The following is a 15,756-nucleotide window of genomic DNA, read 5'->3' as shown; positions in this document are numbered from 1 at the left end:
GTGCCTTCTGTCCTTGTGGCATCCCCTCCTCCTGCTTTCCCCACCAGAGAGTACATAAATCTTAAGAGCACCATGGATTGGCCTCTAGGCCTGGAAGACGTAGAATGGTTTCCAAAGACACTTAATTTGCAATCAGGAAGTAGCTCAGACATCCAGCTATTTTGGCTTAATTAAGAAAAAAGATCTTTTGACAGCTACAAGTGGAAAGTTCTTGGGACAGGACAACCTTTAATAGCCCCAGACTTGGCAACTTGCAAAAGAAATGCTGCCAGTTCTGATTTTAAAACGAAGGCTATATTTCTGTAACATTTTAACAATTGGTTGATTGAGTGAAACTATCTCCCCAATGTAATTTGACAACATGTAGATGAACAGACGTTTGATTAATTCATCTTACAATCACTTGTCAAGATGTTGCAAAAGTGGGCTGATTTCTGTTTCACACAGCTGAGATTTATGATATCATTAAAGAGCTAAGGTTCAGTGACTTTAAATTATGCTTGAATTATGACTTAATGTCTTACATTAATAACGGTGGGATATGAAGATTTTCTTTAAAACTTAGTGTGACTTTTTTGGCTTTTAGTGACATTTATCAAGGATAAGTAGGTGCTGAGTGCTCAAATGCACTTTAACCATGCTTTTATCTTATGCTTAGAAAACTACAGTAGCCTCTTTGTTTTGCATTTTATGATGCTAATCTCTCTCCTCCAGTCTATCCTATACTGTTAAGGAAATGTCCTTAAATATTATTTAATAGTATAATTTTCCTCCTCAAAAACTTCAACCTATATATGTGCACAAATCTCATTATAAACAATCTAAGTGAACATATGGAAAATAATAAAAGTATCGACAGATATACATGAAGGTAATGAATATGGAATGTTTGGTTGCATTTTAGAAATTCTTGTTCCTTATCTGTGTTTTCTTATTTTCTGCAATGAGTACATCTTGCCTATGTAAAAATTATTTAAATTCCCTTTCATATTTTTAAAGTTTCAATAATTCCCGTTTCCTTGATTAAAAAAAGAAATAGGAAAAGGACAAAAAGTGAAAAGCATATAGGAAGAATGTAGAAATAATCCAGATGTATTAGTAATCACTATCAATATAAGTAAACTAAACTCTCCAGTTAAAAAACAAATGTCATTCTGCAAAGAAGACATATAGATGGCCAAATAGTATATGAAAAGATGCTCAACATCAGTATTAGAGAAATGCAAATCAAAACTACAATGAGGTACCACCTCACACCGGTCAGAATGGCCATCATCAAGAAATCTACAAACAATAAATGCTGGAGAGGGTGTGGAGAAAAGGGACTCCTCCCACACTTTTGGTGGGAATGTAAACGGGTATAACCATTATGGAGAACAGTATGGAGGTTCCTTAGAAAACTAACTATAGAACTACCATATGATCCAGCAATCCCACTCCTGGGCATATATCTGGAGAAAAACATAATTTGAAAAGATACATGCATGCCAATGTTCATAGCAGCACTATTTACAATAACCAAGACATGGAAGCAACCTAAATGTCCATCAACAGAGGAGTGGATAAAGAAGATGTGGTACCTATATACAGTGGAATATTACTCAGCCATAAAAAAGAACAAAATAATGCCATCTGCAGCAACATGGGTGAACCTACAGATTGTCATAGTGAGTGAAGTAAGTCAGGCAGAGAAAGACAAATATCATATGCTATCGCTTTTATGTAGAATCTAAAAAAAATGGTACAAATGAACTTATTTACAAAACAGAAATAGAGTCACAGATGTACAAAACAAACTTACAGTTACTGGGGGGATAAATGGGGAGAGGGATAAATTGGGAGATTGGGATTGACGTATACACACTACTATATATGAAATAGATAACTAACAAGGACCGACTGTATAGCACAGGCAACTCTACTCAGTACTCTGTAATGACCTATATGGGAAAAGAATCTAAAAAAGAGTGGATGTATGTATATGTATAACTGATTCACTTTGCTGTACACCTGAAACTAACACAACATTGTAAATCAACTATACTCCAATAAAAATTTTTTTAAAGAATCAAAAAAAAAGTCAGATTGAATTTTTTTTAAAAATAAATTTATTTATTTATTTATTTGTTTATTTATGGCTGTGTTGGGTCTCTGTTGCTGTGCACGGGCTTCCTCTAGTTGCTGAGAGTGGGGGCTACTCTTTGTTGTGGTGTGTGGCTTCTTATTGCGGTGGCTTCTCTTGTTGTAGAGTACAGGCTCTACGGGCTCTAGGCATGCAGGCTTCAGTAGTTGTGGCACATGGGCTCAGTAGTTGTGGCTTGCGGGCTCTAGAGCGCAGGCTCAGTAGTTGTGGTGAACAGGCTTAGTTGCTCCGCGGCATGTGGGATCTTCCTGGACCAGGGCTCGAACCCACATCTCCCACACCGGCAGGCGGACTCCCAAACACTGTGCCACGAGGGAAGCCCCAGATTGAATTTTAAAACAAAAAAATTCCAGCTATATTCTTCTCATAGGATATATACTTAAAACTTTTGGATAAAATTTTAAAGTCAAAGGACAGAAAAAGTTTATCATTCAGTGGTAAACAAAACAAAGTTGGTATGGTTATTTTATTATCATAAAAAGTAAACTTTAGTCAAGAGGCATTCCTAGGGATGAAGACTTTAAGTCAATCCTAAGATATAATAGTTCTCTTTTATATGCACCTAATAATGTAGTCTCAGATTGTACTAGGGGATCTTATAATACAACTCTCAGTAACTTATAGATCAAGCAAACAAAAACATCAGCAAGGAAATAGAAGATTTGAAAAGTATGATTAACAAGTTTGATCTGTTTAACATTATCAGAGAACATTGTACTCTATAACTGTAAAAAAAAATTGTTTTTCAAGCATACCAGGAAGCTTATGAAAACTGACTACATTCTAAAGCATAAAGGTACTCTCAACAAACGTCAAAAGGTTGGTATCATATAGCTTATATTTCTTAAACACAATCCAATGAAGTTAGAAATTGATAACAAGTTTGAATCTAAGTTTCAAACTCTTAAAACACATAAAATACTTAAAAACACAATTTCAAAGAACTCATAGATTTTAAAAAACCTAATTAAAATTATAAATATTTAGAAGTAAATGGTAACAAAAATATTATATAGTAAAACTTTTGGTAGAAACTAAAGTAAACTTTGGAATGAGTTTTATCTCCTTAAATACTTTCATCAGAAGTAGGCTCAAAATTAATGAGCTAGATTGTTTATCCAATAATACAAGGTTGGTTTAATGGTAGAAATTAATTAATATAATTTACTATATTAACAGGTTAAAGGAGAAAAAGTATTTAATTATATTAATAAAAACAGTTAAAAACAAGTTTGACAGAATTCAGCATTCATTCATGATAAAATGCCTTAGCAAGCTTGGAATAAAATTGAACTTTCTTAACCTGAAAAAGGTCTTATACAAAAGTGTACAGTAAGTGTCATACTCAACGTGAAGTGTAAGAAGCATTCTTTTTATAACCCAGAACAAGCCAAAGATGCCTACTGTCATTGCTTCTAACCAATATGAAATCAATGAGAGAGTTTTGCAAGTTTATTTGATACCAAAATACAAACACAAACTCAATTCTATATCCATGTACCTACAACAATCATGAAATGTAATTAAAATAAAACAGAAAAATACATTTTTTCTAGTATCCCCCAAATCAACAACAATGGCTAATCACCACTACCAAAAAAACCTGTCAAAATATGCATGCCTTTTATGGAGAAAATTATAACATTTTGTTGTATGATATTAATAAGATCTAAACAGATACATGTATACTATGTTCTCAGGCCTTATGAAAAAAGTGAATTCTCTCAAATTCTACCTAAAAATTTAAAGTAATTCGAACTTGGTTTTCATGAACTTGAATAAAGTAATTCTGAAATGTATATGGAAGAGCAGAGATGATCAATGTGGTGTTACTTGCTCAACCAGATGTTGGGACAGTGTGTGTTGTCATAGAAAATGACAATTAGACCAATAGGAACAAATAAAGAAACTGGACAGATCCTTTTCTATTTGGAATTTGAATTTTAGAAGAACAGGTATTGTGAATCAATAGGAAAAGGAAGAACAATGTAATAAATGATGCTGGGAACAGTGATAATCCCTGTGGAAATAATAAAATTGGAGCCATATCTCATCTCACACACAAAAATTTTAATTCCAGGTGGATTAAGTGAAATGCAATATTTAAAACAAATACTTTGAGAAGGCAATATAACAGAGTATCTTTTTTTTTTTTTAACATCTTTATTGGAGTATAATTGCTTTACAATGGTGTGTTAGTTTCTGCTTTATAACAAAGTGAATCAGTTATACATATACATATGTTCCCATATCTCTTCCCTCTTGTGTCTCCCTCCCTCCCACCCTCCCTATCCCACCCCTCTAGGTGGTCACAAAGCACCGAGCTGATCTCCCTGTGCTATGCGGCTGCTTCCCACTAGCTATCTATTTTACATTTGGTAGTGTATATATGTCCATGACACTCTCTTACCCTGTCACATCTCACCCCACCCCCTCCCCATATCCTCAAGTCCATTCTCTAGTAGGTCTGTGTCTTTCTTCCCGTCTTGCCACTAGGTTCTTCATGGCCTTTTTTTTTTTTTTCCCTTAGATTCCGTATATATGTGTTAGCATACTGTATTTGTTTTTCTCTTTCTGACTTACTTCACTCTGTATGACAGACTCTAACTCCATCCACCTCATTACAAATACCTCCATTTCATTTCTTTTTATGGCTGAGTAATATTCCATTGTATATATGTGCCACATCTTCTTTATCCATTCATCTGTCGATGGACATTTAGGTTGCTTCCATGTCCTGGCTATTGTAAATAGAGCTGCAATGAACATTTTGGTACATGACTCTTTTTGAATTATGGTTTTCTCAGGGTATATGCCCAGTAGTGGGATTGCTGGGTCGTATGGTAGTTCTATTTTTAGTTTTTTAAGGAACCTCCATACTGTTCTCCATAGTGGCTGTATCAATTTACATTCCCACCAACAGTGCAAGAGGGTTCCCTTTTCTCCACACCCTCTCCAGCATTTATTGTTTCTAGATTTTTTGATGACGGCCATTCTGACCGGTGTGAGATGATATCTCATTGTAGTTTTGATTTGCATTTCTCTAATGATTAATGATGTTGAACATTCTTTCATGTGTCTGTTGGTAATCTGTATATCTTCTTTGGAGAAATGTGTATTTAGGTCTTCTGCCCATTTTTGGATTGGGTTGTTTGTTTTTTTGTTATTGAGCTGCATGAGCTGCTTGTAAGTCTTGGAGATTAATCCTTTGTCCATTGCTTCATTTGCAAATATTTTCTCCCATTCTGAGGGTTGTCTTTTGGTCTTGTTTATGGTTTCCTTTGCTGTGCAAAAGCTTTTAAGTTTCATTAGGTCCCATTTGTTTATTTGTGTTTTTATTTCCATTTCTCTAGGAGGTGGGTCAAAAAGGATCTTGCTGTGATTTATGTCATAGAGTGTTCTGCCTATGTTTTCCTCTAAGAGTTTGATAGTGTCTGGCCTTACATTTAGGTCTTTAATCCATTTTGAATTTATTTTTGTGTATGGTGTTAAGGAGTGTTCTAATTTCATACTTTTACATGTACCTTATAACAGAATATCTTTATATTCTGGTGTTTGGATATGGAAGTATCTCTTAAGATATTTAATGTTAATTTAAATTAAGTACTTCTTTCTAGCAAAAGATAACCATAAATAAAAAGAGTAAAAGATAAGCCAAGGTCTAGGACAAAATATTTCCAACATATGTCACTAAAAAATTATTACTAACTAGTATGTATAAAGAACTCCTATGGCTCAAAAAGGCAGAGGGAAAACTCAACAAAAACTAATAGAAAAGTTGGCAAAAGAGATGAATAAACATTTCACAGATGAGGAAACAGGAAAAGCTCATAAGCATATGAAAAGATGATAAACATCATTAGTAATTAAATCAAATTCAATTTGGTATATTTACATGTTAAACCACAATGAGATATTTCTTTTTTTTTTCAGTTTGCTAGTATTTTGTTGGTAATTTAAAAAAATTTTTTAAATTTAATTTTATTTATTTTTTTTATACAGCAGGTTCTTATTAGTCATCAATTTTATACACATCAGTGTATACATGTCAATCCCAATCGCCCAATTCAGCACACCACCATCCCCACCCCCCCGCGGCTTTCCCCCAGTGGTGTCCATATGTTTGTTCTCTACCTCTGTGTCTCAATTTCTGCCCTGCAAACTGGTTCATCTGTACCATTTTTCTGGGTTCCACAAAAATGCGTTAATATATGATATTTGTTTTTCTCTTTCTGACTTACTTCACTCTGTATGACAGTCTCTAGATCCGTCCACGTCTCTACAAATGACCCAATTTCATTCCTTTTTATGGCTGAGTAATATTCCATTGTATATATGTAGCACATCTTCTTTATCCATTCATCTGTCGATGGGCATTTAGGTTGCTTCCGTGACCTGGCTATTGTAAATAGTGCTGCAATGAACATTGGGGTGCATGTGTCTTTTTGAATTATAGTTTTCTCTGGGTATATGCCCAGTAGTGGGATTGCTGGATCATATGGTAATTCTATTTTTAGTTTTTTAAGAAACCTCCATACTGTTCTCCATAGTGGCTGTATCAATTTACATTCCCACCAACAGTGCAAGAGGGTTCCCTTTTCTCCACACCCTCTCCAGCATTTGTTGTTTGTAGATTTTCTGATGATGCCCATTCTAACTGGTGTGAGGTGATACCTCATCACGATGAGGTATTTCATTTGCACCAAATTGGCAAAGATTTTAAAAGTCAGAAAATACCAAGTATTTACAAGGATATAGAATAGGGGTTGGCAAACTTTTCCTGCAACGGGTAGAAGGTAAATATTTTAGACTTTGCAGGTGAGGAGTTCTCTTGTAAGGACTTAACTTTGCCATTGTATCACAAAAGCAATTGCAGACAGTATGTAACCAATTGGTGGCTGTTTCCAATAAACTTTATTTACAAATTAAAAAAACCCCAAAACCCAGCAGGCTTGCTTTGTCTTATGGGCTGTAGATTGCTGATCCTTGATGTAAAGGAAAGAGAAATCACATGGGAGTGTAAATTTGTTTAAACCTTTTGTAATTATCTATCAGAAGAATCCATGCACAGTCCACTCCTACATACATTACTGTAGAGGAACTCCAGCACATGTACACCAGTGACCTGTGCAAAAATGTTCATAACAGGATGTTCATGAGAGCAAAATGCTAGAATCATCTCAAATGTGTATCACCAATAACACAGAGATGAATTTTTAAATATTCATAGAAAGAAATACTATATAACAGAATATGGATGAACCATGGCTAAAGGCGGTAACATGGATGCACGTCAAAAACATAGTGCTGAGAAAAAAGGTCACTGAGGAGTGAAGAGGCAACACTAAAAATATACATATTTTTAGAATGTCATGCTAGGTGACAAAACTAAATTGAGAAGCCATAGAATGATTAATATAAAATGCAGGACTATGTTCCCATCTTGCGGGCAGGACAGAATGTAATCTGGGAAGGTCACACAAGGGTTTCTAAGGTACTGGTGCTGTTCTCCTCCTTAATGCAGATGGTAGATCCTTGAGGGTGTCTTTCATTTTATTCTTTAAATACTAAATATATATTTTATGTTCCTTTATCTATGTGATATTTTCTAATATATCAATTCAACTACAGTGTGTGATCAAGGTAATTAGATTTTTTAATTTATTTTTTATTGAAGTAACATTGCTTTATAATGTTATATAAGTTTCATGTGTACAACACTGTATTTCTACTTCTATATACTCTACAGTGTGCTTATCCCCCCAAATTTAGTTTCCATCCATTATCATAAAGTTGATCCTTTTTTACCCATTTCACCTTCCCCTCTGCCTTTTCCCAGCTGGTAACCACTACTCTGTTCTTCATGTGTACATGTTTGTTTTTGTTTGGTTTGTTCATTTATTTTGGTTTTTTGTTTGTTTTTTATATTCCACATATGAGTGAAATCATACAATATTTGTCTTTGTCCATCTGACTTATATCACTTAGCATGATAACCTCAAGGTCCATCCATGTTGTCAAAAGTGGCAGAATTCCATCTTTTTTATGGCTGAGTACTATTCCATTGTGTTTACATTCCACCTCTTCTTTATACATTCATCCATGAACTGGCACTTAGGTTGTTTCCATATCTTGCTGTTGTGAATAAATGCCTCAATGAAGAGAAGGAATGAATATATCTTTTGGTATTAGTGTTTTTGTATTCTTTGGATAAATACCCAGAAGTGGGATAGCTGGATAATATGGTAGTTCTATTCTTAATTTTTTGAGGAATCTCTGTACTATTTTCCATAGTGGCTGCACTAATTTATATTCCCACATCCTGGCCAACACATTATTTCTTGCCTTTTTGATAATAGCCATTCTAACAGGTGTAGGTGATATCTTATTGTAGTTTTGATTTGCATTTCCCTAATAATCAGTGATGTTGGGCATCTTTTCATGTGCCTATTGGTCTCTATGTTTTCTTTGGAAAAATATCTATTCAGCTCCACTGCCCATTTTTTAATCAGGTTGTTTGTTTTTCTGTTGTTGAGTTGTATCAAGTTAACTAATGTTTTAGAACAATTACTCTGGTACAGGTATTCAGGACTAACCAGAGGGATGTAAAGAAGTATTAGGCAGACTGGTTAAGAGATTGTTAGAGTACTCCATGCATAAGGAGCCTTGGTCATGTAATTTGAGAGAAAGAAGTAAATTCAAGAAACTTTTTAAGATACAGATGTAAAGATCTTGGGTAGAGGTGGGAAGCTTGGGAAGCATAGATAAGCCTAGCAAATTTTTTTGTTGTTGATGTTGTTTACATCTTTTATATTTTCTGAGCGCTTGTTGAAGATGTTAAGAAAATGAGGAAAAAAACTAATGAGAACTTTTGAGTGATCTAACCAAGTAATTTTGCCCCAGAAGAGCCTAAATGAAATGTTTACTGGAATAAACACAAAACAGAAAAAACAAAACAAAAATTTATTGTAAAAATTCCCAAGAAAAGTTGAACAGCATTTCTTTTGACATAGTGATGAAAGAATAACTCATAGTAATATTATTTAATGAATAATGACCAAACAGTTGGCACCATATAAATAGGAGCTACTTTGAACATGAAAAGGTAGGAAGAAATGTGATCAACTTACCATGGTGGTTAAGAGTGTGAGTTCAAACCTTGAGTGATCTTTGGCAACATTTTTAATGTTCTTAAAACTCAGTTTCCAATCTGTAAAATGGGTGTAATGATATCTATTTCAGATAATTTTTGTGGGACTTGACGTAGTGTTTTCATGTGCTTACTACATTGCATAGCACATGATAAAAACTTGGTAAATGACAGACAACAGAAATATAGTGATATAAAACATAGGAGAAATTGTGTCTTTTAAAGAAATAACTGGTAAGTTTTTTTTTTCCTAACATTATCTTGACCTGTTTGTATCAATAATAATGTTTTTACCAGTGGAACCATCAGCTGCCTGGCTTTGCTGCTTTGCTGGTGTTGCCCTTTTCCTCCAACACTTTGAAAAAACGCTGGATGATACAACTGGATTTATTTTAGCTCATACTTTGATACAGTTACTCTTCTCTCAATGACTTTGGAAAGGGCAAATTCACTGAACAAGTGTAGCTGTGATTTCACAAGACATATCTCATACTTCTGTGCTTTGGAGTGTATCCTTAGAGAAAAAAAGTTGAACATACCCGTCTCACTCCTAGCCATCGGCAAGAGAGAAATGGGTAAAAGCTGGGCTTACGTGCATTGAAATTCTGGGTTCTGAGCTTCTCATTTCTGTGGGAAACTCAGTTATAATAAAAAAAATAGAGTGGGTAAAAGGAAGGAAAGTGAGAGCCCTTGCACAGGAAGGACGACAGTCACTGTTTGGAGTGAATGATTAACATTAACTGCCTATACAACTCAAATTGCACTGATAATAGTTGAATTTCCTGCTGTATTTTTTATTGGGTACATTCAACCTTCAATGGCTCAAAACTTTTTTTTTCTCATTTAATAGTAAGAGCAATAAAGTCATATCTTAACTACATGAAAGGGGATTACTTTAGGATTTTAAAAATATGCATTGCCTTGGGAGAAAAACACACAACCTTCAAGGTGAAATGTGAAATACTGCCTTTCAGTTATTAATTATATTTTATGGAGATACTATTTCAATCTTACTTGACTTTTGAATTAGACTGTTTAACGCTTGGGGCCATATACAGCTACTATAAGAAATTAACTTCAGAAATACTTTAAAAGAAAATAAAGAGAAAGAAAATGGAAACTTGGTTTCTTTATGAAAACCTGAAAACTCTTTCTAGTAATTTTCTCAAGCTGATCAAGCAGGTGGTCTGTTAATTGTCATATTTGTAATATTTTAATAGTAAGTTACTAATCACCAAAATAGTACCTTATTTGGAAGTGGTTTTGGTATATTTTACATAAGAGTAAAAGTTAGATTTTCCTAAAGATGTAGCTAGTCTTTGCAACTGGGGAGGTGGGTCGGGGGGAGAAGTAGGTCGGTCACTTCTAACTATAATTTGTTTTCATTCACTGGTTCTTCTTATGTAGGTTTTAATATGTCAGTTTAAGTAAATAATGAAAAAGGAAAAGATCAAATAAATACACAGGGAATATCAGAGATATTCTTGACCAGGAACTCATTCATTAGAAAAATTTAGTAATAGTATTTCACAACTTCCTTTACAACTAGGACAAATAAGTAGTGACCAAAGCACCATTTACATAGATTAAAAGCATGGGTACATTCAATCATAGCAATTAAAAACATTTTTCAGTTTGGTAAAATCCAAAGTAAATTCTTGTAACTTGTTAAAAAAATAAATGATCTGAACGAATGTTTTGCTTTTCGAGAGTTGTATAGATAGGAGCCAATCTCAATGTCAGTTTGGTAGTATATGCATCATCATCAAAGTGAATCAAATGGTCACAGTGCCCACAGCGCTCTCTGATGGGTGACACAAGATATGATAAGCCACGGACTGAATTGGAATCTCTGTTCGCTCAGGCCGTTGGCTGTCTCTCAATGATGAAGGATGGAGGTATATGACTGGCAGGAAAGCCCAAGAGTGTGTTAGTAAATAAAGTGAAAAATGAGGGCTAGGCTCAGTCTTATTAACTCCACAGCAATAAGAACACAAATGGCAGAGTGTAAACTTTACTCCACAAGGTAGAGAAATGATTATAATGGCCAGTACTCTTCAGTGCTTGTGATACACTAGACACTTGACTAAGAACTTCACATACCTTATGCCATCTCTTGATTCTCGATCCTCCTGACAACACTGTGTAGTAATTACTGTTGTTATCACCATGTTATAGGAGGAAGCTGAGGTCAAGGGAAGCTAAATAAATTGGATCAAAGTCACAAGCTAAATAAATAAATGAAGTAGGTTTTGAACTTAGGTCTCTGATTCCAGAGCCCATATTTTAAACCCCTTACTGTGGTTCTGGGGTAAGGGAAGACTAAGTGACTCCCAGTGTAGGAGATTCTACTGTGAGACCAGGACTAAGTGTTTGATTTGAGAATCTAGTAATAATACCTATGCCCTCTGCGTGACCAGTAATAAATATGAAAGATCTGATAAGAAATATTGGCTGTTATCTATCATAAAAAGTCTACAAATAATAAATGCTAGAGAGGGTGTGGAGAAAAGGGAACCCTTGTACACTGTTGGTAGGAATGTAAATTGATACAGTCACTATGGAAAACAGTATGGAGTTTCTTAAAAAACTAAAAATAGAACTACCGTATGATCCAGCAATCCCACTTCTGGGTATACATCTGGAAAAGAAGAAAGCTCTAATTCGAAAAGATATGTGCACTCCAATGTTCATAGCAGCACTATTTACAATAGCCAAGACATAAAAATAACCCAAATGCCCATCAACAGATGACTGGTTTGAGATGTATACACACACACGCATGCACACACACACACACACACACACACACACACACACACACAATGGAATATTACTCAGCTATAAAAAAGAATGAAACATTGCCATTTGCAGCAACATGGATGGACCTAGAGATTATCGTACCAAGTGAAGTAAGTCAGAGAAAGACAAATATGTTATTACTTATATGTGGAATCTAAAAAATAATACAAATGAATCTGTATGTGCAAAACAGAAACAGACTCATAGACATGGAAAACAAACTTATGGCTACCAAAGGGGGAAGAGAGGGAGGGGTAAGTTAGGAATCTGAGGTTAACAGATACAAACTACTGTACATAAAATACATAAGCAACAAGGATTTACTGTATAACACAGGAAACTATATTCAGTATCTTGTAATAACCTATAATGGAAAATAATCTGAAAAAGATATATATAACTGAATCACTTTGCTGTACACCTGAAACTAACACAATATTATAAATCAATTATGTTTCAATAAAAAAGCAATAGATCATTGAAACAAATGCAAAAAACACCCCGCGAATAAATATTGCCTGTTATAATTTAGGTAAGCTGAAGAAAGCATTCTCTGAAAGTTCCACCTGTTTACTAGACATTTTCTTATGAACATCTGTCAAATTTCCAAGTGCCTATGGAGGGTCAGCAAGGATATAAGAATAAAGATGTCCCCAAAGAGTTTGTTTGGGGGAGGCTGTGAAATAAATGTGGGAAAGTGCACTAGGTTAATTATTGCAGCCATTTAAGATAACTTAAAGTCTATATAGTATCACAAAGAAAAATGATGAGAATACTACTGGCATATGCGAATATAAGTTGCACATACATTATAATTATGGCTATATTTTAAAAGGCACTCCTAAAAAAACCCAGAAATATACTAAAGGCTAATTACTTACTAATTTTTCTCTAATTATGAGTCTTAAATAATGTAAATTATTGTCATAATAGAAAAGAATGAATGAATAGGAAACCAAAACAGGAAAGTAAGAATGTATTTGAAAGAGACATTCAAGGCTTGGGATCCATGGGGTTTCTTGACCTGTGGCTGTGGCTGATGGTGAAGCAGGAGGAGCTGAGGATGATGATTCCTAGCTTCTCTGAAGAGTGAAATGCACTCTTCAAGGTAAGAGGAGCAGTTGAGAGGAAGATAATTGAGTTCAGTTTAGACATTGTAGAGTGTCGCAATTAACCCGAATACCGAATGCAGGAGAAGGAGGAGGAGATTTGGGGGGAAGAAAATTTGTTAAGTTTTTGTTAAGTTTATTATAAGCTGACTATCCACCAGACAACTGGTAATTTTATACCAGTGTTTGGAACAGAGGTTGGGAGTAGCAATTATCATAGGGGAGCTACCGATGCATAATGACTGCAGTTCTGAGAGTGTATGAAATTGTCCAGGAAAGGATCCCAGAGAGAAAACAGAGCCAAGGAAAGAACGTTGAGAAACTCAAATGGGAGGAATGGAGCAGCTGAGACTGTGGGTGTCGAGTCTGTTTCAGAGGCTAGTACTGCGTGTCTTCTGTGAGTTACTGAGGGCATTAGGAATGGACTCAAGACACTGAAAGTAAAAAGTATTTAGGTGGGATTTCCCTAGTGGTGCAGTGGTTAAGAATCCGCCTGCCAATGCAGGGGACATGGGTTCAAGCCCTGGTCTGGGAAGATCCCACATGCCACGGAGCAACTAAGCCCATGTGCAACAACTACTGAGCCTGCGCTCTAGAGCCTGCAAGCCACAACTACTGAGCCCACGTGCCACAACTACTGAAGCCCATGCACCCTGAGCCCGTGCTCTGCAACAAGAGAAGCCACCGCAATGAGAAGCTCGCGCACCGCAACGAAGAGTAGCCCCCGCTTACCACAACTAAAGAAATCCCGCGCGCAGCAACAAAGACCCAATGCAGCCAAAAATAAAAAATATAAATAAATAAATATATATTAAAAAAAATAGTACATAGCCATAAAATGTGGGAAAAAAGTTTGGAGAGGCATTTCTGATAGCTAATTAATAAACATATTTTTTTTAAAGTATTTAGGTATAAATCTGAGTTAGAGAGGTGATTAAGAAAGGAAATGAGGGTAACTCCCAGGTAACTCCAGGTTTGAGTGGCTGAATGAATGGTGGTGTCACCAACTGATTAATGGAATAAAGAGGATTAGCAGATTTAGTGAAAATTCATGGATCTAGATTTTGAGTCTCAAATGTCTATGGTATATCTGAGAAGAAACAGCCAGTCAGCAGGGAGATCTGATTGGAGCTCATGAGTGAGGTCAGGGCCAGTGTGGAGATGGTGGTTGAAAACCCTGGCAGTGGGTGTAGTATCCCAGAAAGAATAGGTCAGAGAGCATCCAGTGTTGCAGAGAGGATCAGGACAAAGTATGAGAGGGGGCAACTGATTTGGCTGTGGGAGGGTCATTGGTACTTTGGTCAGGGTATAGGATCAAAAGTGCTGTTGCACTGGATTGAGTAGTGAATGTGGAGGACGGAATGACAACAGCGAAGACAGACCACCCTCTTACATGTAAGGTGCTGAGTCTTTTAGACTCAGGAAAAGATGCACCACATGTTTTTAGAATGTAGAAAATGAGCCAGAGAGGAAAGAATGGTTGAAAATACTTCAATATGGAGATGATGGATAAAGTAGGTCCTAGAGAAGGTCTCAGGGGGTCAAGTGGAAGTGGAGTTGCCATAAGAATAGGGGTACCTACTGCTCTGAGAAGCCCACTGTGAAGTGCTTTGCAAACACACATTAAAGCAATAATTCCTGCCCTCTCTCTCCATGCCAATCTAAATCTATGTTACAACTAGACTGTCATTGTTCCAGAAAAATAATCAGCAATCTTCAAATTAAAAAGTCCCGACCACTCTTCAGCCTTGAGCTAGCTATTGGAGTTACCCAAGTAAGAGCAGCTCCATTATTAATCAACTCCTGAAATGTGTATTATCTGCCCTTTTGACTTTGAAATCACAATTTATTTCCTCTCCATCCTTTGGCAGTGGAGACTCTTACTTTTGAGATGCCATTAGACCCCCAACATGAATAGCCCATGGAGCTTATATGTTAAGTCAGAGCACTCCAAATTTGGTAAAAATTCATCTAGCTGCTTTTTCGTTTTAATTCATGAGGGAGAAAATGAGAAAAAATTAAGCATGCATTACATATTTTGCATATATTGCGTCAAACCGTCATTTCCAGAATGAAGGAAAAAACTAAGATCTGAAGGGATGAAGTAACTTAGTAACTTGTGATGACAGAACAGGAGCTACAGGTGAGGCTTCCTGCCTTGAATTCTGGTGCTTCATCCTGTGGCATACAGTTAGAACTTTCCATTATTAAACACGGGGATGCTTTTTCCCGCTTTCACTTCTTTTTCTTTAAAAGTACATCCATACTTTATTGTATTTGCCCTCAGACAGTAGGCTCATCCTCTTATTCCTGCAGATGATCTAACCTGGGTCTGTTTGAAAGTTTTGCTACTTACATACGTGACAGGATTGGGCTGCCAAATAAATAAAATAGTGTTTCCTTTGGCCTCAACTGCTGTAATTGGTTTATTTTGTAATTATCCCCTTTGCCAAGAGAATTGGTTTGAAGGACTTCTTCAGCTTTCACATTTGCATGGTATGATGTACCATGTCCTGAGTAGTACCTGAGTAATAAAAAATAAAAATGGAAAC

The sequence above is a fragment of the Balaenoptera acutorostrata genome, chromosome 11 (assembly GCF_949987535.1).
Source record: "Balaenoptera acutorostrata chromosome 11, mBalAcu1.1, whole genome shotgun sequence".
In the NCBI taxonomy this organism is placed as follows: Eukaryota; Metazoa; Chordata; class Mammalia; order Artiodactyla; family Balaenopteridae; genus Balaenoptera; species Balaenoptera acutorostrata.
This window is presented reverse-complemented; position numbering follows the sequence as displayed.